Source organism: Manacus vitellinus, unplaced genomic scaffold (assembly GCF_001715985.3).
Source record: "Manacus vitellinus isolate BGI_N305 unplaced genomic scaffold, ASM171598v3 scaffold_7_pilon, whole genome shotgun sequence".
NCBI lineage: Eukaryota > Metazoa > Chordata > Aves > Passeriformes > Pipridae > Manacus > Manacus vitellinus.
This window is the reverse complement of record NW_021940813.1, coordinates 19,743,698-19,770,600: the sequence shown is the minus strand read 5'-3', so window position 1 is coordinate 19,770,600 and position 26,903 is coordinate 19,743,698. Positions and strand designations below refer to the sequence as shown.

At 36.4% G+C, this 26,903-nt stretch overlaps 1 long non-coding RNA gene across 1 annotated transcript; it reads left to right on the top strand.

The window, feature by feature from the left end:
- The first annotated feature begins 2,780 nt into the window (after positions 1-2,780).
- On the top strand, positions 2,781-11,482 carry LOC108641605. The gene is made up of 3 exons (XR_001922120.1): positions 2,781-2,896; positions 7,839-7,961; positions 11,276-11,482. It is a non-coding gene; the product is annotated as an uncharacterized LOC108641605 (long non-coding RNA).
- The last annotated feature ends 15,421 nt before the right edge of the window (positions 11,483-26,903 follow it).

Genomic DNA, 26,903 nt, shown 5'->3' with positions numbered 1-26,903 from the left:
AGACATATCTGTGATAACTGTCATGGTTGAACCCCCAACAACAACTAAGTACCGTGCATCTGTTTGCTTACTCCCTCTGCTCCCTGGTGGGATGGAGAGAAGAATCAGAAAAAGATAAAAACTGTAGATTGTGATAAGAATGGCTAAATAATTGAACTAAAATTAAATTTACTAATATTTAGTAAAATTAAATAAATACTAATACTAATAATACTAGTAACAATGAAAAAGAGAAAGAAACAGAACCCAAGACAGACAAATGGTGCACAATACAATTGCTTACCACCCCTTGACCAAAGTCCAGCCATTTCATAGGAGTTATTGGCCCCTCCTGGCCTAATCTTCCCGGTTTATATACTGAGCATGACATTCTGTAGAATAGAATATCCCTTTCTTCAGCTTTCTTCCCTTCAAGTCAGCTGACATGGCAATGCTCCCTGTTGGCTTCTTGTGCAGATCCTCACTGGCAGAGCATGAGACACTGAAAACTCCTTGACTTAGTGTAAGTACTGCTCAACAAGAACTAAAAGATCAGTGTGTTATCAACATTATTCTCATACTGAATCCAAACCACTGCACTCTACCAGCTACTAAGAAGAAAATTAACTTTATTCCAGCCAAACCCAGGACAATAACTTTGCACTAAAAGCTCAATAAGCACTCAAACAACAAATATGTAGTCACCTTAAAAATCATTGAAACTAGAATAAATAATTTAATGTTAGCTTGGATACATTGGTACAATGCTACAGACACAGGGGTGTAAAAAGGAATATCCTTTATACATAGTTTATAATCACGGCCACTCATATTGATCTAATTGACCTGAAAGCCTTGGGAAGAAGGAGCTGAATGTTTCCAAATGAAATATTACTCTGTTACAAAGATATGGATCAGAAGTGTTAAGTTTAAAGGAGAAAGTGTATACAAAAACAGTACAAAAATCAGAGAAATTAGTAATATGGTTTAGGTTATTAAAAAAAGGCTAGCAAGAGTCACTAAATATAAAAATATGCTACACATCTTACCAATAAACTGAAATAACCTATAAAAAATGACTTTAGCTATTCTTGTCTCTATCGTATAGTGTTAACAAATACAGATTGATGAATTCTATTTCTCATGATGAAAACAACTATATTGACTGTAATGGTCAATCGTTAAAGGCACCATCCATCAGATTGGAATTCTAAGGTCCAGCTACCGTTATATCTGGCAGAGCAGATACATTATATATAGCACATATATATATATTTATAATGCAGCTTTGGGAGAGAAATGAGGAGGCAGTCAGCAGGAGGAGCTGCAGCATCAGAGGGGAGATGGTACCCATGAAAATAAAATATGCTTGCAGGCTGTATTAGTTTTTGTCCAGAAAGAGCAGTGGCTACTGTGCTGGAGGTAGGTGAGAAGGAGAAATGAGATGTAGTGGCTGCAAAAAGCCTGAGCTGATGAGAGCCTGACAGGCATTTTGTTTTCAGATTCATTCTTTTTCAAGAGAGAGAAAGAGATGGAAAAGTGAAATTAAATTCAAAATGTTTCTCTTCAAGAAAATATGGACTTGTCAATATTTGTTTTCCTCGCATTTGAGTATTTCCAAAGGGAAAGAAAGAGCCAGAAGGAAAGGGACAGAAAACAAAGTATTACTGGCATCACCCAATCCTGTATGGTGGAGGTGTATCAATGAAGAAATGCAATCCTTTCTGCGGAGTAGGGGAATTTCAATGTGATTATAGAGCAGCAAAATGTGGTTAATAACTATACCAGATGGAGCTTCATCTGCTAGGGATTCACTTTAGAAATTGAGAACTTATTGGTAAATATGGGCTATGTCTTTTCAAATTTAAGATCTTGGAAAATACTGACATCAAGTTTTGATGTTTAACCAGGAGAAACAGTTATCTTGAGGGATAAGGTGATAGGAATGTTAATTTGAACAGAGGCATCAAAAGTTATTTGCATGTTAATCAAGTCAGTATTAGCAAAGCCTCCAAATTCACTGAACATCAGCTGAAGTTCTCACATAAACAAGAACAGGCTTCTGCCTCATGAATGCTTGAGTACAGAGACATATAAAACTGAATTATTTTGAATATAATCTTTCACTTTGGCATTGACAAACAAAAGGAAGTTGGGTCCTTGAGTAAAAGATGGGTCCTATCCTTGGATATGACAGCGTTTCTGGGAGCAGTAACACTTTCAAAAAAAAAAAAAAACAAAAACATGAAAAGTAAACCATAGAGAAATTACTGAAATCAACCTTTTTTCACAATACAGTTTAGTAATAGATATTAGTTTACTGACAGAAAAAGACATCAGAAAAGTGGAAAAAAACCCAAAAATAATTATGACCAATAGGGTTGGATTGTTTGAGAGTATCAGACTCAGTCTCAAGAGTCATAAATCTACCTTTGGCTTTCATTCGAAGGACCTGGGAAGAGCTCTGGAGCAGTGGAGGTTTAGATAGAATATTAGAAAAAATTTCCTCACTGAGAGGATCTTCAAGCATTGGAACAGGCTGCCCAGGGCAGTGGTTCAGTCATCATTCCTGGAGCTATTTAAAAGACATGTAGATGTTTTAGTGCTGGGTTAATGGTTAGACTTGATGATCTTAAAGGTCTTTTCCAACCTAAATGGTCCTGTGATTCTGACTTGGTTGCTGTAATACACATACCAATAGAACTGGAGTGTACTGTAGATACTGTCATAAGAGGCCTACACTGTTAGATTGGTTGGGACCCTTGGATCCTTGCTGATGTCAACGCTGTTCCTAGGTTATCTTGGAAACGCAGCGCAGCTCTGGAATGGCGCATTCCTGTGGTGCCACAGGCAATTGCTGCAACCACCTCGTGTAGCAACATATGATCTGAAATTTGCTTGACATGAGAGGTATTGGGTGGATAGTGATTCCTGTTCTAAAACTCATGAATATATGCCTAAATCAAAGCCCAGGCCAACCAGTTCCAATTGCAAAAAGGTGAACAAGGACTCCTGCAACCTCTAGAAGTGTCAGGTCTGCATTTGAAAGCTTGACCATTATGTGCAATGTCTTGTGTTTGGGCTGTAGCTTTTACAAAGCACTCAAAATTACTTTTGATATCCTTACAGGAAGGACGATTATTTCAACTCTCCACTGTTTTCTTTATTAATTTTTCAGAACAAGTCACATGTATTTATTAGTCACAAAGCCTGAAGTCAGTGAGCACTACTGTGGTTTTCATCATCTTCTGTCAAAAACAGTACAAAAAAGAAAATGTTACTTCTGTTATCTGGCTCATTCCAGATTAATCTGAACAGCCTGAAAAGCACAGATGCAGCCAGGTATCACCTGCCTGGGTGATAACCAGAGACTGGCTACAGTAAGTGACAGATGACGACTAAGAGACTGCAGCAAGTACTGCTTTCTCATAAAATCCCCTGTCTATCTCTCAGCAGGCCTGTGCCTTAAAATAGCCACAAGAATCTTCATCCTACATCTCAGAGCATGCAAAGTGTGCTCTCATTCTGTGTCATATGCAATATGCCACTAGTGCTCTTCTGCTAAGGCACACATTACCTTGGAAATTTCAGAAAATTACATACAAAGCAATAATTTCATCATAAAGTCACAGGGGTTATCACTCAGGGCCATGACGTGCAATGTGGATGCAGCCAGTCTGACTGACATGAAGCACAAACCACTTTCTACCTCTCAGTCTCTAGACCTAGGCTCTCTCCATGTGGTAGATAGGGATGCAGACTTGATTTACCACTTGTGAACATCTATATTAAAAAAAAAAATTAGCCCCACTAATTTTCCATCATTTGCTTTAGCAGATCATGTTTTTCTTTTTACTGAATGTTGCAAAGAGAAGATCACTTGGTGGTGCCTAAACTTCTACATACTTAGTAATTTAGCAATTTAGCTTAAAAACTCAAATTCCTCTGGGTGTAGTTCTGGGTGTAAATATTAGGAGATAGGCTTTCTTCATGGTCATAAAGAACTAGTTGTTTCTGTTGCAAATGGAGGATAAAAGGGCTGATTAATGTAGAGGAAATAAAGTAGGAAAACAACCAATGAGCAGGCAAAAATCAATTAAAAAAATGAGAGAAACAACAATGCCAAAGCAGTATATACCTACATAATATTTATCCAGAGCTGCTGGAGCTCCTCATAGGTTTGTAGTACAAGAGTAAATAGTTCATCAATGATTTGGGTTTTTTTTAGTTCTGACATGTATATTGGAACTTGGAATCTTTGAAAAAAGGTAGAATAAAATTTACTTGGTGTGACAGGTGTAGTGGATTGATAGCAACTCCTTTTCTACAAAACACTATCTATAAATGATGACCTGAACAGACTTTGTATTTTCTGATTTGAAATGAGTCAAATTATTAGAATTTCTTATGATCGTTTTACTCCATAACTATTTAATAGTTCCTCTCTTTCTCTTTCCACACACAAGAATATCCATATATATGTCTACATCTATAGCTGTACTTAAACAGCTGGAAGTTGGAAGGAAAGTTTCGTCAAGATAAAAAAACCCTAAAACCATGTCTATAATAAAATTTTTTATATACATGTTTTAAATACTGTTTTAAATATTTTACTATGACTGATCTTGGTAATTATGATAGTCTGGGTGTTTGAAAGATGCTACCAATAGTCCAAGACTTCTACGTGGCTTCACTGGCTTGAAAAACAGAGAAAGATATTAACTCTCTTCCTTTTAGACAGCTAACTAATTTTTAATAAATGATAACAAAAAACCCCAACCAACCAACCAACCAAACAAAAAAGTCCCCCTCTCACCAAACCAGGGGAAAGGAGAGTCTGTGCAAGTTGGTTTATAGGTTAGTCATTAAATTTTTACAAGTACATTGTCTTCAATATTTTTTACATGAACAGAAATTCAGTCAAGATATAGAACTTAATATGAATTTTTTGAGCAGCTCAAGAGATTTTAAATTAGTTATTGATGGATATTGGTGAAAGCTTAAAAGGAATACACAATGCATCAAAACATGCCTTCTCTGTCTCACTATGATAAAGGTATGTAATCTGGCTAAAACATGTTCAAGTACAAATGTTCCCATATTCAAGTACAAATGTAAAGAAAAGATAATGATGATTTGTAAAACAGTATTCAGAACAAATATATATATATGAGAGACAAATACAGTTAATAGTAAATAAAAATAGGTTCTTATTAAGTGTTACAAATAATTCGTGTTCCTATATCTTTCTTCATTTCTTTTTAATAGAGTCTGTATCTTTTTTAAATATCCCAGACTTATTAAAAAATTAGCCAAGAGAATTGATGAGGCACATGTCTGTAGGGAAGGATAAAAAGAGTCTATTCTGGGGTACTGGGAGAAGTTGATAGAGATGCCTTAGGGAAAAATGCATGAAGAAGGAGTTACAAATCTGAATGTTGCTAGTTTGCAGATTTAGGATGTGTTTAGTAAAAAAGCCCTATAAACTAATTTTTCCTTAAAGAAAAAAGGAGTCTGGATGTCACCAAAATTTTGGCCAGAGTAGAGTGGGACATAAACAGAGGTGGCAAGTATATTGCCAAGTCTTGACCATATGCCAAATTTTGCTCTTTTACTTATTGACCAAAAAGTAGGAAATGTTTCTTCTTAAACATTTCTTCTCAAACATTTCTTCTCAGTGCTTCATCTAAAATGGCTTGTCCATATGTCCCACAGTGTACCTTGTGTCTTGGGTATGAGCCACTGAGATGGGAGGTTTTTGTATGTTTCCAATCTGTATCCAGACAATGTTGTCAAAAGACAGATATGCATATAAAAAAGAAATGTCTTCAATGTCCCACTGTTATTGTGCTCCCACAATATAGATTTTAATTTTTTATTTTAAATCTCTTGAAATAACACAGAATATACAAAGGAAACTGGAAAGTTTCCTAAGTAGGAAATTAGGAAGGAGGAAATGCATGTGAGGTGCTTTTGTGTGAATGGACAGATTAGTGCGTAGTGACGTAAACGCCAGATGACGTAAGGCTGCTGTGTGAGGTTTTATATCCTCACCCCAGATGTTTCCCAATTGACTACAGAAATATACCTCTTACATTCACTGTCTGTCTTAATGGAGCCAGACAAATGGTACTAAACACAACTTTCTCAACTTTTTGAAAGTATATGTGTGTGTCGGTTCCCTCCAGTGATGAGTTGCTTCAAGCCATTTTTTTTTCTCAGTGATGAATTCACATCAAAAGCTCCAAAGTGCATGAAGATATTACATTTCAAGAATCGTGTGTGTCATATCTGTCCACTCCCTCACATCAGAGAAAGGAAATTAAAAGAGCTTATATTCAAAGATGCAGAAAATTAAAAAGTGCTTACTCACACCTTTAAATTTTCTACATGTAATAAGATACAAAGTTAAGGTCTATAAAAGTGTTACGCATATTTTATGTGAATTAAGCTAGAACAGAAAATATATTGGAAGAGACAAAAGGTTCAAAGATGTAAGATGATTTTCTCCTTTTCTCATTCTAAATTCTAATTTCTGATCTTAATTTTCTAACTCTTTTTTCATAGTTCCATGGGCGCCGGCTTTTATCTCTGCATATCATGAAAACTTCTAAGACCTAATTCATATTTTCAACATAAGGAAAGCCTTGAAAAAGGGAATACATTTTAGCTAGTATTTCTGAGCACATAGTACTGCTGATTTCGTCTTTAGATCAGGCATTCGCAAAAACAAGTCTTGTATCTTTTTCTGAAACCAGTATATGCTGTGTTATTAAAATATAATGCTCAGGGAATATATATTTGCTGATCTCATAGCAACAGCATTCAATTCATAGGTTAAAAGGAATGGAAATCTTTGACAGGGAAATCAGTAGTAAAAAATATATGAGGAACTATATTTTATGAATGATCACTTTTACAAAAGACGAACTTTTCTCTTTGTTTCTACATTCCTAGAATTTGAAATTTGGTACTTATAAATAACCTTGGAATCATTGTTTGAAAATGAAGAGTTATTCTCAAACTATTCAAGCATTAAAAAGTCTCCAACCTTGTTAATATGTGTTAACTTTACATGTGCAATATTGCAAGGCTGGAGCCTAAATATATTACAGAAATTCTGTATTTCCCAAAAATATAGATGTACCAAAAAAGCCACGAAAGTAAAAATCTGCACAACATTAAGTCAGTTTGCTAGTGTATATAAACTTTTTAGATTTCAGAGTACACAAAGAAATTCTGAGTGAAATCTTCTATGTGTGGATACAATGAAAAGAAATTACACATTCTTCACAAACTGTGGTGGAAAATTGGGGTGCATTCTGTTCAATTTTTATTGTACTATGCTATTGTGTAGTGGTTTATTGAGAATAAAATAAAATATTTCAATCCAAGCCAAAGTAGTCCACTTCATTCTGCAGAGCCTGACTGATTCTTGATGAACCTCTTTAGGTGGGTGAACAGTCATCACAGCCAGCCTTTGGTAGTCAGGACAGGGAAACCTAGATTTCCCTTCTTTTTAATACAATGTTTGGATGCGAAAGAAGAGACCAGTGACTGATAACTTTATCTGTTTTTGAGTTTTACATGTCAGTGTTAGCCATGCCTTCTGAATGTGAATTGCCACAGACAAGGAAACGTGCTTTGAGACTGCACTGGGAGCAGCAGTGTGCCACTGCGCCTGGGTGCTGCTACCCCAGCACTGGCTCCGCTGTTGAAGAGCCAGATGCTCACAGTGAGGCGCAGCCCATCTAGCTCAGCCTTTCACCACTTCATAAGTCCTTTTGAGCCTTATGAGCATTAAAGTAGGTCTCATGCTGATAACAAAGGTTAAAGCAATCATCTCTTTCCCTTTGCAGATAAGGACTTGAAAACTGCCTTTGCAGTCTTTCTCTTCTGTGCTGCACTGAGACATTTCTGCAGCCTGCAATTTCTCTTGGTTTAAGCAGTATTTATCAAATGGAAACATATGTATACAGTAGGTAAGTAAATATTTGCACTTTGAAGAGGAGCTTGCTTCCCTTATGTTTTGTTGCTGGTATTCCTTAGCAGAAGTGTTTTTAAAATATACATAGGAAAAGAAACATGATAAAGGAGCTTAATCATTTCAGCTCCCACTGAACCATAAAACAAATGAATTCTTAATCATGTTGCTTTATGCTTACTCGTAGTCCCTACTGAGAGAAGGATAGAAGAGTCTGAATTTGGATGGTGCTGTATTTTTCCTAATTACTGTTTATGTATACTATAGTTGTAAAATACCTTTGGGAATAGCTTTTAAAAAATTAGGAAAATCTAGTAAATTTCCAAAGCAGAATGAACTAGACCTCAGCTAACTTGTGCACATTTAATTTACACTTTGCAAACCACTCATATTTTTAAAAAAAGGTTTTGTTTTTTTTATTTATTTTTTTTGTTTAATTGGTTGGTTTGTGGTTTTGCGTTTTTTTTTTTTTTCCCCTAATGTATGTATAATTGTTCAAGAACTTTTCCCACAATTTGTGGTAGCACTTGTGAGACTATGCTTTTGTTCTTCTCTGACTTTCCCTCCAACACATTGTTCTTTTCTTTCTTCCTCTCTTGAACCATGGGTTATTTTTAGAACTTCATCACAAGCAACAAGCACCAAACTCCAAGTAAAATACAGGGAGTAAATGAACTAAATAACAGGCACAAACAATTTCACCTGTATTAACCTTAAATATGAGGGTTTGGACCCTCAGATGCCATTTCTTCAACAGATAAGCTCCCCTAAAATGAACTACGGTGTTTTAAATAATTACCATATGTAGAACTTAACAATCGGTGTTAATCACTGTTCCACTATTCACCTCAAAGAGTGGTCCAATACTACTTTTTAAAACTTGGAAATTTATCAACATCTTTTGCTATTTTGACAATTCATCTCTAATCCATCTTGCTGGAAATGTTAGTCTTCCTTGCAAGCTTTGGAAAATCCTACTCTGTGCAATTAGATAAAAAATCAAGAGTAATTTGAAGGTACAGGCAAAGAGTCAGCCTAATTTATTTAAGACGATAGATTTTTTTTCCAGTATGCCAATTTTAGTACATTTTTATGTACTAACATCAAAGGACCCCTAACTAACTTTCTGCTTAAGTTGGACTGCAGGAAATTAGTATTCCTTTTGTAGGATTTATTTATGCATTGTGTTAAGGTGAAAAGTGGAAAGGACTATCTAATTTTCTCTGGTACACTTTAGAAATCAGGCGATAGTCAAATCTACTTAGTACCACTTTTTGAGCTCCTAAGTCAGTTTTAATTTAGTCAAAGTTATAATTGGGTTAGCATTTACATGAAATGACACTGCAGGTGGAGGTATCTAACCGAATACAGATGAGTTGAACAGGATTTTGCAGCTTTCTTCCCTGATGACATCTACTCTTACATTACTCTGATTATGAATTATGATAAAGCCAGAGACTGAACCTGAATAAACCTATACAGTGAATAAAATTCTATTCTGTAAATATAATCACATCCACAAAAAAAACCCTAACCAACCGACCAAACAAAAAACCAAACCAAACCAAAAACAGGTGAAGAAAATTTAACAATTTTTTGAAATTGACATTCTGAAAATTGATTTAAACTACATCAATGAAATAAGTCTTTTGCCATTATATTTTCAGACCCCAGGGGAAAGATAGTTCTATGCTATCGTTATACTGATAAAGGTTCTTAAATGTAGAAAAGCTTATGTAAAAACCAATGAAGTACCTTGACATTTTTCATTACCTTGTGCATACATGCATGCAAAATTTACAAACCATTCTTAATTTATTTGCCAAAATGCTTTTGGTAACAGCAGAGTGAGTCAAGTAGGAAATAAACTGTAAGAATTCATTTTTAAAAGGGAAGTCTAATATAGTGCATATTGCTTTAGGTATATGTTATCGTCTTTCTGAGACAGACATTTGAATAAAATCATGTTTCAGAAACTCACCACGTACATAGGGCACTAGCAGTTATGACTTACCCTGCTCCTTATGTTGCTAACTCATCCTATTCCTATCCCTTGCACTGTGCCATCTTATTGTACATTTTTTACTTTAGCTTATGAAAAGTACAATAGAGAACTAATGTGACTCCTTCAGTCAGTTAAGGAAACTTAATTTTCTCACTCAAATCATACAAAACAAAATGATGAAGGTGTCTGTCCCGATGTACTTACAGTTGTCTCCTCACATAAGCAGAAAATTGATGTTAATTTGTCTTCCCCTGAGAGATTTTAATGCTAACTTTCTTTTCCTCCAGCTCATTATACCATTAGTGCCATCTGGTTTTAAGATAAACCTGCAGGCTGGAAGCCTCAACAGAACACTTGAGTTACACAGTTCTGTGCAAAAGAGAAATTAATGGGTCTGTTGGATATATATATTGATAATCCCAGCTAATAACAAACTCATATGTGCAGTGGGTGAGTCTTACGTATTTAGAGGAGTGACAAATAAATGAGAGCCACAAAGGAATTCACTTTTGGAGTCTACATCTATCCTACCTCACGATGCTTTCAGGCAGATGCTACCTCTACTTAGCAACATAAGCCTCCAAGGTTCAAGACTCTTTCAGAGACAGAAATTGCCTCAGTTGATGTCCTCTCAAAACAGTACTTATCACCCCACTACTTCACTCTTTGTGTCTTGGGCACTTCCATCTTAGAGCTGGTGATGGTCTGGATAACCATCATCCTGCATAGTCTTGATCTTCTGGATGAAAGGAATTTCCATGTTTGCTAAAGCTATAATGTGTTTCCTGTGTCTTGTGGTGAGTGAGCTCCTTTGATATCAAACTCTATCCTCATACAGACACCATACACTCTTAAAGTTACCACATTTTAACTGCAGTTTCCTTTTTAGATTATTTTGCTATTGGTGAGTGAGAGAATAAAAAGATGATGTGGCAGGGTTTTTTGTGGGTTTGTTTTGGTTTTTTTTTGGTAGAAATAAAGTCTCATTACTAAAGTATTTAAAATCTCATACTAGATGCTACTGCCTCCTCTCAGGAACAGCGATTTGACACATGATGTATAAAGAAGTAATGGAAAGCTATGAGGGAGTTTCACTGCCTCACTGAGACCATGGCTTTATTGTTTCTGTTGTTGACTTGCCCAGATTGCCCTTTTTGGGCTATGGAGCATACATCATACAGGTTGTATGCACAGAGACACCAAACTGTTCCAACTGTATAAATAAACAATTTATTGAACAATGCAGACATAGAAGAGTGAAGCTCCTAATTTTTATTTATTTTTTTTTTTTTAATTTTCTGATACAGAAAACAACTATATCCCAGCTTCTGTGGTGGAGTTTCTGGTTGACACATTTGACCACACTATGAATGATGGGCTATAGGACCTCATGCATTCTTTTGGAAGGCCTTGCCTCCAGCAGGACTGTGATTCTGTGATTCCCCCTAGATTTCATAAGTCTATCAATACTTATGTTGCAAAAAAATTGAAAAAAGAAGCTTCTGTCAACTAGAAATCACATCATAGAAAAAAATAGATGTATTTTAAACTTTTTTCTATTTTAAATACAATATGAAGATGTTTTGATATCTACACATGAAACTAGTAAGAATTTATACAGGGTTCTGTCAAAAGAAAATAATAAAGGCATAGAGCTACTTAGAAGATTTTTATTCCCATTAAAAAAAATCCATATTTAATGCAGAAAATAATTATGTGGACACAAACTCCAAAAAGTAAAAACCATGTCTGTTGTAAATTCCCAAAGGTAAAGATTATAAAATGCATCTGATAAATTGTTTGTATGGAAATGATTGATTAGCCAAAGATTTAAAAAAACCTCCAAACTTCCTATGCCATACCACTACATTGTTTCTTTAACTTCTGTCCTGAAACTATTTTGATGATAGATTTTCCCCTGTAAATAACACATCAATACATGGTATTTTAGATGAAATGAATGCTTCTCTCCGTACTATAGAACAACCTCTTGTTGTATCTTGAAATAGTAGGTAAAAGCATATATGCTTTTATTTCTCATATAGATGACATTCAGCACAAAGTGCAATACAGGCAAAATTATGCTGCTGCTTTGTTTGGGGTTTTGTTCCCCAAATTGTGATATCCCAAACCGAGGCTTTAATGATGAGAAAATTGCATAGTGCATTGATGGAAAATGCAACTGAAGATAAAATTAATCAGACATACACAAAATGATACCACTGTGATAAAGTTCTAGCAAAAAGCATGTAAAATCTACAAATAAAAGGGAGATGTAATAAAGTATGGAGTTTCTTTCATTGACTATACAATCATTAAATCAGAATTATTGAATGAAATATGTTTAAGGGTTTGGTTCCTTTGCAGAACATAATATTCTCTTATAATCATTCAAAAAGTCTTATGGCATATTATTTTCTGTTTACTTTTTTTTCCCTACCCAAACTGTGCTACAGTATACTCTACCATTATGATGTGAGTGTAATCTCAAAAAGTAAACCCATTATATTATCTCTTAATAAAAGAAACAGTTTAACATCTTTCCTGATATATATCAGTGTATTCAAAATTTACAAGAGATTTGTTAATACTGAAGACAAATTTTTTTCTCTAGAGTGTTGAATATTTATTTTTGAACTGTATTAAAACAAATAAAATCATGTTATTAGTGCTTATTTTCTTTAAAATCATTTTCTTAGAACCTTCAGTTGTCACAAATTCTATTTCATTCATGCAGTCCTAGAGCTTTAGTAGGGGAAATCAATGGTAAACAGATACACTTTAGTCAATTGACTTATCATCAGTGCCAAGATTTACTAGGTATTTTTCTACTTTAGAAATCAAGTCTAGAATTATGTAGACTGCCTTTTTCTACTGGATATGATGTTTAATCAATTAAAGACAATGATATTCTTAAAGTAAACTCACAGAGCATTAGCAAAAGCTACAAAGTAGTTTAATAAATACAAGAACCTTAGGTAAAATCATTAAAATATATATTTATTAAATATTTTTATCTTAATACCTTTTGAATGAGATCCTAAAGACCTACCAGAAGTCAGTTTATTTGTGTTTAGTGACATCCTTCCTACTGACTGCAGTGGTGGAAGCCAAAACTCTTATAGTACAAAGACTTAACAACAGGCGAAAACACAGAATACTGAACTGCACTGTCCCCATTTGGTAACCTAACATGGTGATGAAATTAACACATCAGGCATGCACATGTGACCAGCATTCCTGCCCTAGTTAAACTGCATGCTTTATGCAGGCCAAGAAAAAAAACTTCTTGAAAACAGACAACATCCTCTTTTCCATGAGAGAGATGGTTCTGAAACTGTCATCAAAGAATCATAGAATCATAGAATCAGCTGGGTTGGAAAGGACCTCCAAGATCATCAAGTCCAACCTTCGATTCACTACCACTATGGTTACTAGACCATGGCACTAAGTGCCACATCCAGTCTTATCTTAAAAACCTCCAGGGATGGAGAATCCACCACTTCCCTGGACAGCCCATTCCAATGCCTGATTATTCTCTCTGTAAGGAATTTCTTCCGAATATACAACCTAAACCTCCCCTGGCACAGCTTAAGACCACGTCCTCTTGTCTTACTGATAGTTGCCTGGGAGAAGAGACCAACCCCCACTTGGCTACAATCTCCTTTCAGGGAGTTGTAGAGTGTTGAGGTCTCCCCTGACTCCTCCAGGATGAACAACCCCAGCTCCCTCAGCCTCTCCTCATAGGACCTGTGCTTGAGTCCCTTCACCAGCCTTGTTGCTCTTCTCTGGACCTGCTCCAGCACCTCAATGTCCTTCCTGAACTGAGGGGCCCAGAACTGGACACAGTACTCCAGATGTGGCCTCACCAGCACTGTGTACAGGGGAAGAATCACTTCCCTGGTCCTGCTGGCCACATTGTTCCTGGTTCAGACCAGGATGCCATTGGTCTTCTTGGCTACCTGGGCACACTGCTGGCTCATGTGCAGCTTCCTGTCAATCCAAACTCCCAGGTCCCTTTCTGCCTGGCTGCTCTCCAGCCGCTCTATGCCCAGCCCGTAGTGCTCCATGGGGTTGTTGTGACCAAAGTGCAAGACCTGGAGTTGGCCTTGTTGAACCTCATCCCGTTGAAATGGTGAGCTAATACAGGATTATAGGAATGAATTAATGTGAAATGTCAGCATATATATGACATCGTACACATCCCCCCATAATATTCCTTCATTCTGGGAATCTGCTCTGGTGAGACCTGAACCATACCCTGAGCTGCATCAAAAGCAGGGTGACCAGTGGGTCGAGGGAGGTGATTCTCCTTCTCTACTTTGCTGTCAAGAGAACCCACTTGGAGTGCTTCATCCAGCTTAGGACCCTCAACATAAGAAGAACATGGACCAGTTGGACCATGTCCAGAGGAGGGCCACAAAGATGATCAGAGAGCTGGAGCACCTCTCCTCTGAAGACAGGATGAGAGAGCTGTGAATGTTCAACCTGGAGGAGAGGCTTCAGGGAGAACTTATTGCTACCTTCCATTACTTAAAGTGGGCTCTTTTAGAAAGATGGAGACAAATATTTTAGTAGGCCATGTCATAATAATACAAGGGGTAGTGGTTTTAAAAAAAGAATATATTCAAACTAGGTCTGAGGAAGAAATTGTCTACAGTAAGAGGAGTGAAACATTGCAACATGTTGCCCAGAGAGGCTGTAGATGCCACATCCCTCTAACCACTTTCAAGGCCAGATTGAACAGGACTCTGAGTAATTTGATTGAGTTGAAAATGTCCCTGGCCATTGCAAAAGGGCTTGAACTAAATGACCTTTAAACATCCCTTCCAAATCAAGCTATTCCATGAATCTATGAATCTTGCAAATTCCCTCACTCTACCCAATAAAAGAAAAACCATGTCAAAATCTATCATAAGTCAAAGAAAGTCTATGTAAAGCAATAATGAAATTCTGTTAAACTACTTTTTTGTTTGATTCTTAGACATTTTATTCTATTTTTGATATTTGTTTTATCTCTAGGACACAGAAAAAAAAGTCTTTACAGGAAAAGACAATAAACCTTGATAAATGAACATCATAAAGACATTAGAGGTAAACACAGAGGTTAGTATACTAATAGGGGGACTAATATATATATTGTTTATATATTAAAAAAATCGTGTCTTCTAACATAGGTTTAAAATAAGAGTTTTCAAGTGGCATGTTGAGTTGGATTTTGGAAGGAAAGTTAACAAAACAAATAAGAATACTATATTATATTCAGGGTTTGTCTGCTTACTTCTTCAGTTGAAAGTTTTTTTCTCTTTGCATCTTTAATTTTCTATCCAGTAATTTTCATGTTTGCAAATATTCTTTTTTTTCAACATATTTGATTGATCAGTATCATTTCGTGATTTAAGTATTTTTTTACTGCTTTTATTGCACCCATTGGAACTTCTGACCTTGTCTCTGTGGTAATGGCATCCTACTGTGTTTGCAGCATTTGTTATTTAAAAGTTACTAATAACAAATCACCCACCTATCAACCTGCTTCATCTATTTCTCCAGTACTTTCTACTTAAAAAGAAAAAAAACAAAACCAACCAAACAGAAAACCACAATAGACTGATTCTATCAGACCTTCCTACAAAAATAAGAAAAGCTACTGGATCAGACAATGTTGTACTAAAATATAATCTAGAAAATATTTAAATCAGAGGTCTTATGTCTTTGTGGGGATCAGAAGAGCTTAGCAGTGGGAGCAGAGAAAAGGGATCAAGAGGCAAAAGGGTATGCTGGGAATAGCATCTGAAAGGGGTGGGGATGTCCTCTTCTGATAGTGCTTGTGGCTCCATGTGTTGATCTCAGAAAATGAAAAGGCTGTGGACAGGCAACTCCTCTCAGAGAAGAGCTGAAAAAGGAAGGGACATGATTTCTCTCAAGGCACACAGCAATTTATGGTTCGGGAAATGGTTGTGATTCCTATAACCAGTTTTACTGAACTGTCCCAGTACAAACTGCTCAATACAGGTAACCTTCCTTTATGCAGCATGTTTTTTATGGCAATGACAAACAGACAAACTCTGCTACTTTAGTGATGCTCTTCATTTGGCATAAGGAGACAAGGACTGTTTGATGCCCCTTATCAGTACTTCACTGAAATCTAAAATTTGTAGATATCACATGGGAAAAAGCACCTATATTACTTCATTAACTTAACAGAACTTTGTCCCTTGACTGCAAAGAATGCAGCTATCTTGTCAAACCTCTGAAGAAGTTTGAAGAAAGGTACATGGTAAGGCCCTGACCATGACAGTGTCTGTAAAAGTGCAGTTTATTTTCTGTTTAAAAGACAATGGATAACAGATACAGAGATGCTGGCATCTCCCCAGGGATATGGTTAATGACATATAGACTTGCTATGAAGAGTCAATTAATTAATTAATTAAAGAATCTTAATAATTAAAGAACAAAATTTAGTTCCAGACACATAGCTTCCCAGATTGTAAGGCTTACAGCATAATACAAAATGTTAGACTTCCATAAGTAAATCCTACTTAAACTAGGACTTATCTTTTATATTTTAAAAAATAAAACAAAATCCTCCTCCATTTGAAGGAAAAAACCCCAATCCAATAAAACTACCATAATATTTGGCATTTAGTTCCAGTGGTTAATTACTTTGATCATAAAAAATTGCCTTTAAATTTTAGACATAGTCAAACTTCATCTGACTGTGAATCCTAGTACATTATATTATATATTTAAGTATTAAAATAAATATTTTCAATTGTCCAAATTTTATTTTCTACACGGGTACTTATGGGTAAGGATCAGGTTACCCCTTATCTTTCTCCTGGCTTATGCTACCTGTATACATTGGCGTTTCTGTCTGATATTAGTAGGAAAGTAAAAGTTTAAACTGTAGACAAACTATAAAGCCTCAAGAGAAAAGGACTCAGCTTTACGGGGGAAAAGTCCTTTAACTGCAGGATTGGACAAGAAACCTTAGCAAGCTACAGGTGTTGAGGGTGATTGAGACCAGAGATTGTTCTAAGCAGGCAAAATAACTTGGTATTTCTTGCATATGCTGTTTTATAATGAACTTATTTTTATGAAATAAAAATAGATTGATTTAATCAGATTTATTGCAGAAAAGCTAGTTAATGAGAAAGAGATCATGAAGACTCACTAATGAAATTGGGGTAAGCAACAGAATTCATTGTACAGTAGCTCACTGGGCAGCTCAGCCCCACACAGTTGCCTGCTCACTTCCTCACCCAGGGGAATAGGGGAGAGAATAAAAAAGGTAAAAATGAGAAAACAGACTGAGATAAAGACAGTTTCATAGATGAAGCAAAAGCTGTGCACTCAAGCAAAATAAAACAAGGAATTAATTCATCCCTTCCCGTAGGCAGACAGGTGTTCATCCATCTCCAGCAAAGCCGGGCTCCATCATGTGTAATGGTTTCTTGGGAAGACAAACACCACCACTCCGAACATCACCCACTTCCTCCTTCTTCTCCAAGCCTTACATGCTGAGCATGAAGTCATGTGGTCCGCGATATCCCTTTGGTCAGCTGGGGTCAGATGTCCTGGCTGTGCCCCCTCCCAGCTCCCTGTGTACCTCCAGCTTGCTCACTGGTGAGAGGCAGAAAAAGCCCTAAGTCTGTGCAAGTGCTGCTCAACAGTAACTCCACCCCCCTCCGCTGTGGGGGACCTCCACTGTGTGCCTTTGCTGTGTTGGGGTGCCCATAGCTGTAGGCAGCATCTAAACTTGCTGAGTAAGGAATACTGCACCTCATCTAATGCAGCCTGGAATACTATTGGCTGCCTTCCCTGCCAAAACTCACTGATGGCTCATGTTCAGCCTGCTATATGCTAGGACACCAATGCCCTTTTCAGCAGGTCTGTGTCCCACTTTGTCTATCATGTATATATGTATCACATATAGTTATAATTTATGAGGCTATAAATTGGTTATTTTGAGATAAAAGTAGTAACTTTTTTTGATTATTTTCCCAAGGTGACATTGCATGTTGCTAGTTTTAGTCTGGTTTCTGATGTAGCTATTTTGAAGTTGGAACTCCTTGTGACAACAATTTTGTAGTGCTTTTAATAGAGAGCTATAATTCATCATTTGTTCAGTTCTATTGAAAAAAAATCTGCAATAGCTTTGATCAAAAAATTATAAAAAAGGCAATGTAAAATAAAAGGATAGAAAAAAAAGGATAGTAAAAAAAAGGGTAGAAACTAGTCAGTTAGGCATCAGTGTGTTTTAACCTAAGCCAAAATCCTTACAACGTTGTCTTTCCCAGACAATTTTTTCTTCCTGACTTATTGATTCCTTTAAGTGAATGTAGAATTGAGAATTGGGAGTAGGGATGCTTTAATTTATATTTTTTATATTTATTAGTTTTTTTTTTAGTTATTTTACAGTTGATTACATGACCAAATGCATTTGTTTTTAGATTACAAGGTTTAGACAGTTTCCTCTTGGACTGTACTTCAACTATTATTAACTTGCCATTTTTGTTTTGTTGCTCACTGAGGTTTGATCTTTTCTTATGCTGAGTAATGAAATAAGTTTTTACCCTCACATAGTTTCCGAGAAAGACTTCTACATCTGCAGTGTAATAGAGTTGTGGTTTTGGTGCGGGTTTTTTTTGTATCATTGAATACAGATTTCCCTATGCTCTGCTCTAACTTGTCCTATTGTGCCTTCCCAGAATAGACAATTCTTTACTGCTTTCTGATTTGTGAAAATCTTGCAATGAAAGCATTTGTCCTTTTGCTGATTGTCATATCACTGCCAACAACTACAATCACCAAGGCTTTAAATCATTGAAATACAGGGAAATATATTTACTGTGTACTGAAAATACAGCAGTAGAACACAAAGCCTTTGGAAAATGCAGGCCTTGCAAAGGAATGCATGTTAATTGGCCAAATTACTTTGAATCATGAACTGTATCACCAGTTCTCGAAAACTCATAGTAACCAGAAACAGTTGGCTGAACTATGGGAGAAGGAATATGCATTTTAGTCTTACCCCCAAGCTATTGCATTTTTATCAAATGAAGAAGTCAATTATATGTTTGTTTTAACATGATTTATCTAACATATGTGAAAGTTACAAAATGTTATGCCACTCTGCAGAGCACAGCATATTGCCTGAGGCTAACTCACTGAAACAAGTCCTTCTTTCACTCCAAAAATTTACAGATGCCAAAAATTCACCCACAGGGGAGTCATCTGATTTGCAATCTCCAATACAGCATGCTGAAACTGAGATAAGTTGTTATGGGGGATGCTTCTTCCCCACAGTTACTCATTAAATATTTGTAATAGAGTAAATTCAACAGTAAGAGGCAGTGAATTCTGCTGCAGACACTACTATTTTAGAGGCACTCAGCACATTTCAAATTACTTTAGCATTCATGTCCAATCTCTGCTATAATGTGATCCTTACACGATGCTTGTAGCACTCATATAGCTTGTTAAGGTGCTATTTGCAATCTAGGCACTCTTGTCAGATGACACCAGCATTTCCTAGCTGATAGACAAAGACCCCTCACATCTGTAGTCTTAACATCCTTCCTTCTCCTCATTCCTTCAATCTTAAAGACATTTTCTCATCATAGAATAATTTGTCTGATTACAGTACTCAGAGGATGAGTCCTATTCATCAGCTGCATTCCTCTTTAACAGAATTGTTAAGCCTTCAGTTACATTTCTGACTGGTATCCAGATTTTAGATGTTCAAACTAAAGTGCAGAGCCTATGAAGAATAATGATCTGATAGCTGTACAAGTGGTACTTGTTAAAAACCTTGTTCCAGTTTTTTGTATTGTTGATACTGATGGTTTGATTAATTTGCTTCATTTGACAGTTCATCAGCATTTGCTGAGCTCTTACCCTGCTGTTTTACATCAGGGGCTTAAATATTGGAAAAAAAAAGTAGCACCTGGCTATCAGCCATTGGTCATAGATGAGATAGATGTGGAATTTCAAGTAAGGATTTGAGGGGCCCCTGAAATTCTGGGTATACTAACTTATTGTTAACAATTCTCCTCACAAAAGGGAACAGGAAGAACTACTCCCTAGTGTCTTGATTAAGTACTTGACTTCCTTTTTCACATTGAAGAGTCATTAACATAATAAAATTTATTGTTCTCTTCCTCTTAAGAATGAGGCATTAAGAGCCCTTGCTGCAGAAGTACTATCAACATGTGAAAGGAAGTTTACTACTCCCTTAGCTCTTTAATCCTAACAGTTGCTCAAATACTCTGAACCAGACACAAGTATTACTTCAGAGAATTAGGGAGCTCTAGTGAATAATTGGGCAGAGTGATGCCATCAATGAAATAAGCTTTGCAATTTTCCACAGAAGCTTACATTCCCTGAGCACCAGTGGTCTCCTAGAGAACTATACTAATCCATCACACCTACATCTCTGCAAGGGCAGCTTTGAATTTTCTCTCTCACCATCACTTTGAATTTATGTCCCTTCTATTGCGATGCTACAACAGCTCCAAAACCACACAGTATAAAATTCTGACATAGAAAGAAATGTTTCTGACTTTGGTTACCCAGTATGTGTTCAGGGTTCATGCAGGACAGTTCATGCCATGAAGGAGTATGAAAGTGGGAGACGTCAGTGTGAAATGTATATATGGGGGCGGACTGTGAGATGCCAGCAGGAAGCAAGAGGTGTCCCGGTGCTGCTGTGTGATGGACCAGCAGTGTTTGTAAGGGGGCACTCTGTGTCATTGCAGGTGTTTAGGGTAAGGAATGGAAGGTAAGAAAGTGCGACATAAAGAAGATTTGGGGAGCAACAAGTAGAAGAGAGTAACAGAGGAAAAGGGGATAAAAGAGTCTAGTGAGCCTGGGGCCCCTAGAGTCTAGGGGCCTGTCAGTCCTTGTTCTCGGAGGTGTCTGCAATAGACATCACAGCCTCTCTTGCCTCATCATTAAACCCCGTTCTGAATGTTTTTCCTATGGAACTTTAGACTTGAAATTAACGCTTTTTTCTTATTGACTAGTATGGAAAGCAAGTTGTCTCAGTAGAGGAGTGATGTAAATAGTGCATTAGGCCACTTAAAGGATCACCAACAAAAGTATCGGCAAAAGGAGGTTTAATATAAAAGTGAAAGCATGACAAAGTTTGTTGGCAAGGTTCACTCTACTACTTACCAGATGGTTAAAGCACACAGAGAAAAAACCAAACTAAAATCTGGAATCAATCAATCTAAAACAAAAATCACTCCAAAATTATCTGCGTGGAGTCTTGGGGTGAGTGGGGACCAGGGAAGGGGTAAGGATAGGAAAGGATAAGGATAAAAACAAATAAGGGAGACCCTCTTGTTGAATCGCAAGGTTCAGAATGGCCTTGTCAAATGAATTAGGCCTGAAGGTTTTAACTCACCCGACAATTTAATTTAAACAATTTAACAAAAGATTCTTAAAGAATTTACTGTAGCACAACAGTAACTCACTTATAGACCTAACTCACTTATGAATTTAACAAACTTAAGAATCAAAGAGAGCAACATTCATAGTAGATTTGTTATAGCATATCCACACTCACACAGACCTAAAAGCATATGTGTAAGGTGTATCTGTGAAAAATTCCCCTCAAATTCAGTGAAGTACTCATGTTGGATGCCTTTTCATCTTCTCAATGAGCAAAGGGTTGAGTCTCAAGGAGTGGGGGTATCTGGTGTCAGTGTCAGTGTCAGCAGCTGTTCTCCAAGTATAGCAAACTTGAGAGTTTTCTAGCTCTGAGAGGTGTCCTGCTCAGTGGGCGATTGCTGGTTGCATCTTGCTGTGGTACAGGAGAGTTCAAAGAATCTCACTGTTTATGGAGTTGCTGAAAACAGGCATTATAGTTGCTTTTAGTCATAATAATTTTCCATCCTGGCCGTAATTTGGGTTGGTAACTTTCTTTGAACTTTCTTCAAAAGTTTAATAGTAAAAATATTATTCCACTTGGGTTGTGATTCAGGTAATGAAAATAAGTTATCAAGACTGTTCGTTAAAAAACAGCAGCTTGTTAGACAGGATAAGTTCCTGGGAACAGAAAGTGTTTCTGATAAGCTTAAGGGGAGCTTAGCCTGGGTGCTCATCAAGGCTGAGGCCACAGGGTGAAACACTTACTGATGATCATCAGACATTTTTCATTTCTGATAGGTACAAACCACACTGTGTAGCATAACACCAACAGAGCCATGAAGTTTTTACTATGAAATAAAAGATTGAGAAGACTGAACTGGTACATTCAATCATTAATTTCACACACAGATGTACCTTAACTCTCATATTTTATAGTGATTCCAGTCATTGCATTCAAGAAAAGACATGCTGGATTTGACAGCCCTACAATTTCACCCACACATCTGGAAGCACTTGAAGCATGTGATATTCAGCTGTCCCATGCTTAGCTCACCATAGAATTGCTCTCCATCACCTGTGCTTGAATATTTTCATTGCAATTGAACGTTTATTTTGTTTTCAGATTGTACTTGGAAATGCAGTTCACTTACACAATTCTTGTCAACACAGGATGCTCATGAGCACACTTCTGGTGAGTCACTTCTATAAATTTATTCCTTTGTGGCGGTGTATTTGTGACATTACTAAATGTCACATTCCATGGTGAAAAATTTAAAAGCTTGTGGTACTGTATTTTACTTAAAGTAGATGCAAGAAATTGGGTAAACTTTAAATAGAAAATAAAACCCCATAGATGTATTGTTAGAAACTCTCATGAAAGAACCACATGAAAATGAAACACCTCATTTAAAGACTGGGGGAAAGCCAAAAGAGTTAAAACATCTCCTTGTATCTTTGAAGGTAATAGCCATGGAATGTAAAAAGACTGGTAAAAATGCTCCTTAGGTAAAATACAAACAATACTTGAATTACTGCTGTTTGAAGGAAGTAAGGTTCATATATAGATGTCATCAACTCACTTTAGAAAAGAAATGGGGTATTATGCTGATGACATCTTCACTGGAGGGCATCGAGGAAAAGACTTTTCAAAAGCTTGCCATCTTGGGCTTCTAGTTTGAAGAGTAAATGTGCAAAGGTATCTGAATTGTTCTCCAAGCAAACTATCAATTTCAAAGAAAAAGTCCCCTCAGGTTATCAGAGATAGTAAGAATGAAAGAATGCTTTCAAATTTATTTTGTGGGTCCATTGGTAGAAATTCCTAAAGGAAGAGTTTCTACTTGTAGTTTTATGTTCTGTCTCTCAGTATTCTGAACTAGGATGGTAATATTTCTTTTGCAGTGGACTGTTGAACAAGGTACAGCTGCAGACATGGTGGAAAAGGATTTTTTTCTCTCTAGATAGTCCCAATATAGATTAAATCTGACAGTTGTTCTGAGAATATTCAAAGATGTGAAGAGTTCAACAACAATAAAAAAATACCTCACTTATGAATTCAGCCACCCAACATAGTAGAACAAATGAAACAGCTGATTAAAACAACACTGAGAAAGTAACCAGATGACAAAGGAATAGTTGAGATTTGATAATTCCCTTAGTTCCAACAGCTCCTCAAAATTCTCTAGCTACTAACAGAAACTCCCTTTGAGGTAGTGGTAGGCTGAGCTATACACATGCCAGAACATCTGATGCGTAGTACAAGTGCTCTCAGATACAGAGGGTAAATCATTATGCAAACATTATGTAAATTTTGGAATCAGGTACAATTGTAAGTAGCTACTGAGTTACAGAAATTCAGAACTAGAGCATATATATATATAAAATAATATTCTTCCTTTCAGAGGAAGAATACCTAGGAGGGTGGAAATGTGGGAATGCAATTAGCCTATGCAAATCCTGAATATGGGCTGTGTCACAAATGCAATGGGCTGTAACCAAACTACAGGCAAGGTCAACTCTTTTGCAAATTAAAGTTACTGGAGAGAAGAAAGCAATAGATAAATTTTAGCATTCCAGTCAGCTGAAATTGTGCAAGCAAGGAAATTTTTCAGAACTGTGGAAACCCATCTCTGGTGTATTCATGCAAAGAAGGAATTGGGAAGAAAGGTTAATTTTTGCTTCTTTCTTTTGAATGTTTTTTAGAGACCTGATTTTTTGTCTCCGTAGCTGTTCTTATAAAAATGGAGACTAAAATTTAGAATCACTGCAATGATCCCCATAAGAAGAAAAAGAACAGAAGTTTTGAATTCATAATAATACTATTTTCAGAGCGTACTCTTTAATTAAATTTATATTTTTAAAAAAATTAAGTCCCATTAGAAAGGTGATTTAAAGTAAGAAATCCTTATTGAAGCCAAGATATGAGCTGAGAACAAAAGAAGGTCAAAACCTTGATTCAGAGAAATCAAAGTATTAGCAGAGAATTCATTTTAAAATTACTTTACTGAAAATATTAGTCATAGAATTCTAGAAATTGTTCAATGACGTAACTGTCTGAAAAAATTACAAGAGTAGTATTATAGGAGCTTTGTAAATGTAACAGAAACAAAAGAGTCTGGAGAATGAAATTCTCTTTGTTTTTCAGATGTTAAGAAATATTTATAAGTGGCTGACCTCTTAGGACTGACTGTCTTCAAGATTCAACTGTGTGCCAGAATACTGTTCCAGGAGAAGAGCTCATCTGTTACTCTGCAATTGTTTGCAAAAACCTGAATTAATAGCTGAACTAAAGGCAATACTTAAGTTATCTCCATGTTTCTGGACAGCCCAGAAACCTCTACACAAATTTACAGTTTTCGTTGTTACGGAAGTTACTCTGCTGTTGTTCTGTGGTCAGCTCTCATTATCATTTCTTCTGCTGTTTCTTGCCTACAGCCCAATCCCTGGGTGATCACAATTCTCCTAAAAGTCTTGAAATGAGTCAAGGGCTTAGACTGTCCATTCATAGGACGCCAGCACAGTCAGGGTCATCACAGTCAGTACAGTCAATTTTTCCTCAGTAGACTCTCTTCTGTTTATGTGTGCAGAATTATCCATCATGGAGCCCAAAGTCCTGTTCAGGGTCACTGGTTCCAAGATATCTCCTCCAAGTTCTAAGCAAACTCAAGTCTTTGACTGAAGATATATGACTTTTTTGCCTATATTAAAGCAAACAGTTGCTTGTTACTCACCTACCAAATAAGCTGTGTCATTCCTTGAGAGGACTGTTTGACCTGCACACTTCTGCAAAATGAGTCTCATTTAATCATGATGCCAACAAGAAGTAGGAAACTGATGACACGCTTTTTTTTCCTGGGATCTTGTGTATGTGGATATAAATTCAATCAAAGTCAACAAACCTTGAATAAACAGGATGAGAAATTCTTCATTTGAATGAACTTTACTTCATATTTAATTGGTTTTTTGGTCTTTGTGATCTCCTGAGACTGAAGAATAATGCTGTAAATCTGTGTGCACTTAGTATTTTTGCCACTTGAGAACTATAGGTGTGTTCCTCTCACACCTCCCTTAGCATTCCCACAATTACAAAAATGATTACCAGTCAGTTCCTGATCAAAGCTGTTTGAAGAAAGAAAAAAAGTATAAATTTTAAAATTCTTAATTTCAGAGACAGTTGCACATTTCTTCACAGAAGAGAGAAGCCTTTGACTGCAGTGAAAATTGTTTATGTAGTTAATCCAGCACTGTTGTGGGAGCATATTTGATGGGATACAACTACAGCAGTTCTGTCTTGAGTGTGAATTTTAGCAGTCCATGCACATCTCTTTCTTCCTGACAGTCTTGCAGTGTCTGCTTAGGTGAAGTAGCTGCTCATTGTTCCTTGTAGCTTTCTTCTTTTTGGCAGAGACTTCCTTCTTGAAAGCTCTATGCTCTTGTGTTGTTGTTTTTTGTTTGTTTGTTTGTTTTCCTGTTGTGTTTACACTATAGTTCTTAAATCCTGGAAACATATTTTATCAATTCACAATAAAACTAAATAAATGGGTTCCTTCTTTTGGTGTGGTAAGAAAGGACTAACCCAAGTTCAATATAGTGCAGTGACATCTTTGTTCTTGGATAGTACAGGAGCGCACTGTATTTCTTTGTCACAGAAGAAATCAGCTAGATAAGGTGAATGTCACACAATACTGTTCTCCATTCCATCTTGACTGGAGACAAATTCCTACTACTTTTCTTATTGTGGTGGTAACAATATAAAACAGTCCGGGAAGAAATCAAACCCCATTATTTTTCATTAAATCAAAAAACAGAGGAAAGTCAGAACTAACAGATGAGAGAAAGCACCTTGTCTGTACAGCCAGAATTCATTTCTCTTTATTGCACCCCTATCTTATTATCATGGTTACATTTACATGGGATCCACCCCATGCCATGCCTGGAAAGGGTAGTGCTCGCTACTACTCAGCTGTTCACATTCCTGTTTCTTCCTGAGTGTTGCTTTTTCTCAGTTCTTAGTTACTGATTGCCATTAAGCCTCTATAAAATCAGCCCTTGGTCCTTTGCTTAAGGCCTATTCTATGTAGTGCCCAGAACCAGTATCTTTAATTGTTTCACAGAATGAGTTTTTATTCTATAAAATGATAGTATGCAATGTGTTCTGTATTCAAACAATTAATTAATTTTAATTACCTTTATTTGCATGCTAAAGTTTTGCCTTAGTAAAAATAAGTATTCAAGCTGAGATGGAGTACATATTAAATACTTATGATAAGTTCCATTTAACACATTCCAGGGTCTTCAGGTGCTGTTTCAGAGTGGGAGTAAGATTCACATAGATCTTATGTCCTGTATGCTGCACCATTGTGTATTTCTTGGATACTTTATGGGACCTTAGATGCCATAGACACTGATATTTAGAGCAAATTCTATCAGTCACCTCACCAATATATTCACTTCAGTCTCAGAACTATTTATTGTCACATGATGTTGATTGACACTAGCACAAATATCTTCCTTCCAGAAAAAAAAAGTATTTTTGTACCAAAATATATATATATATATTGT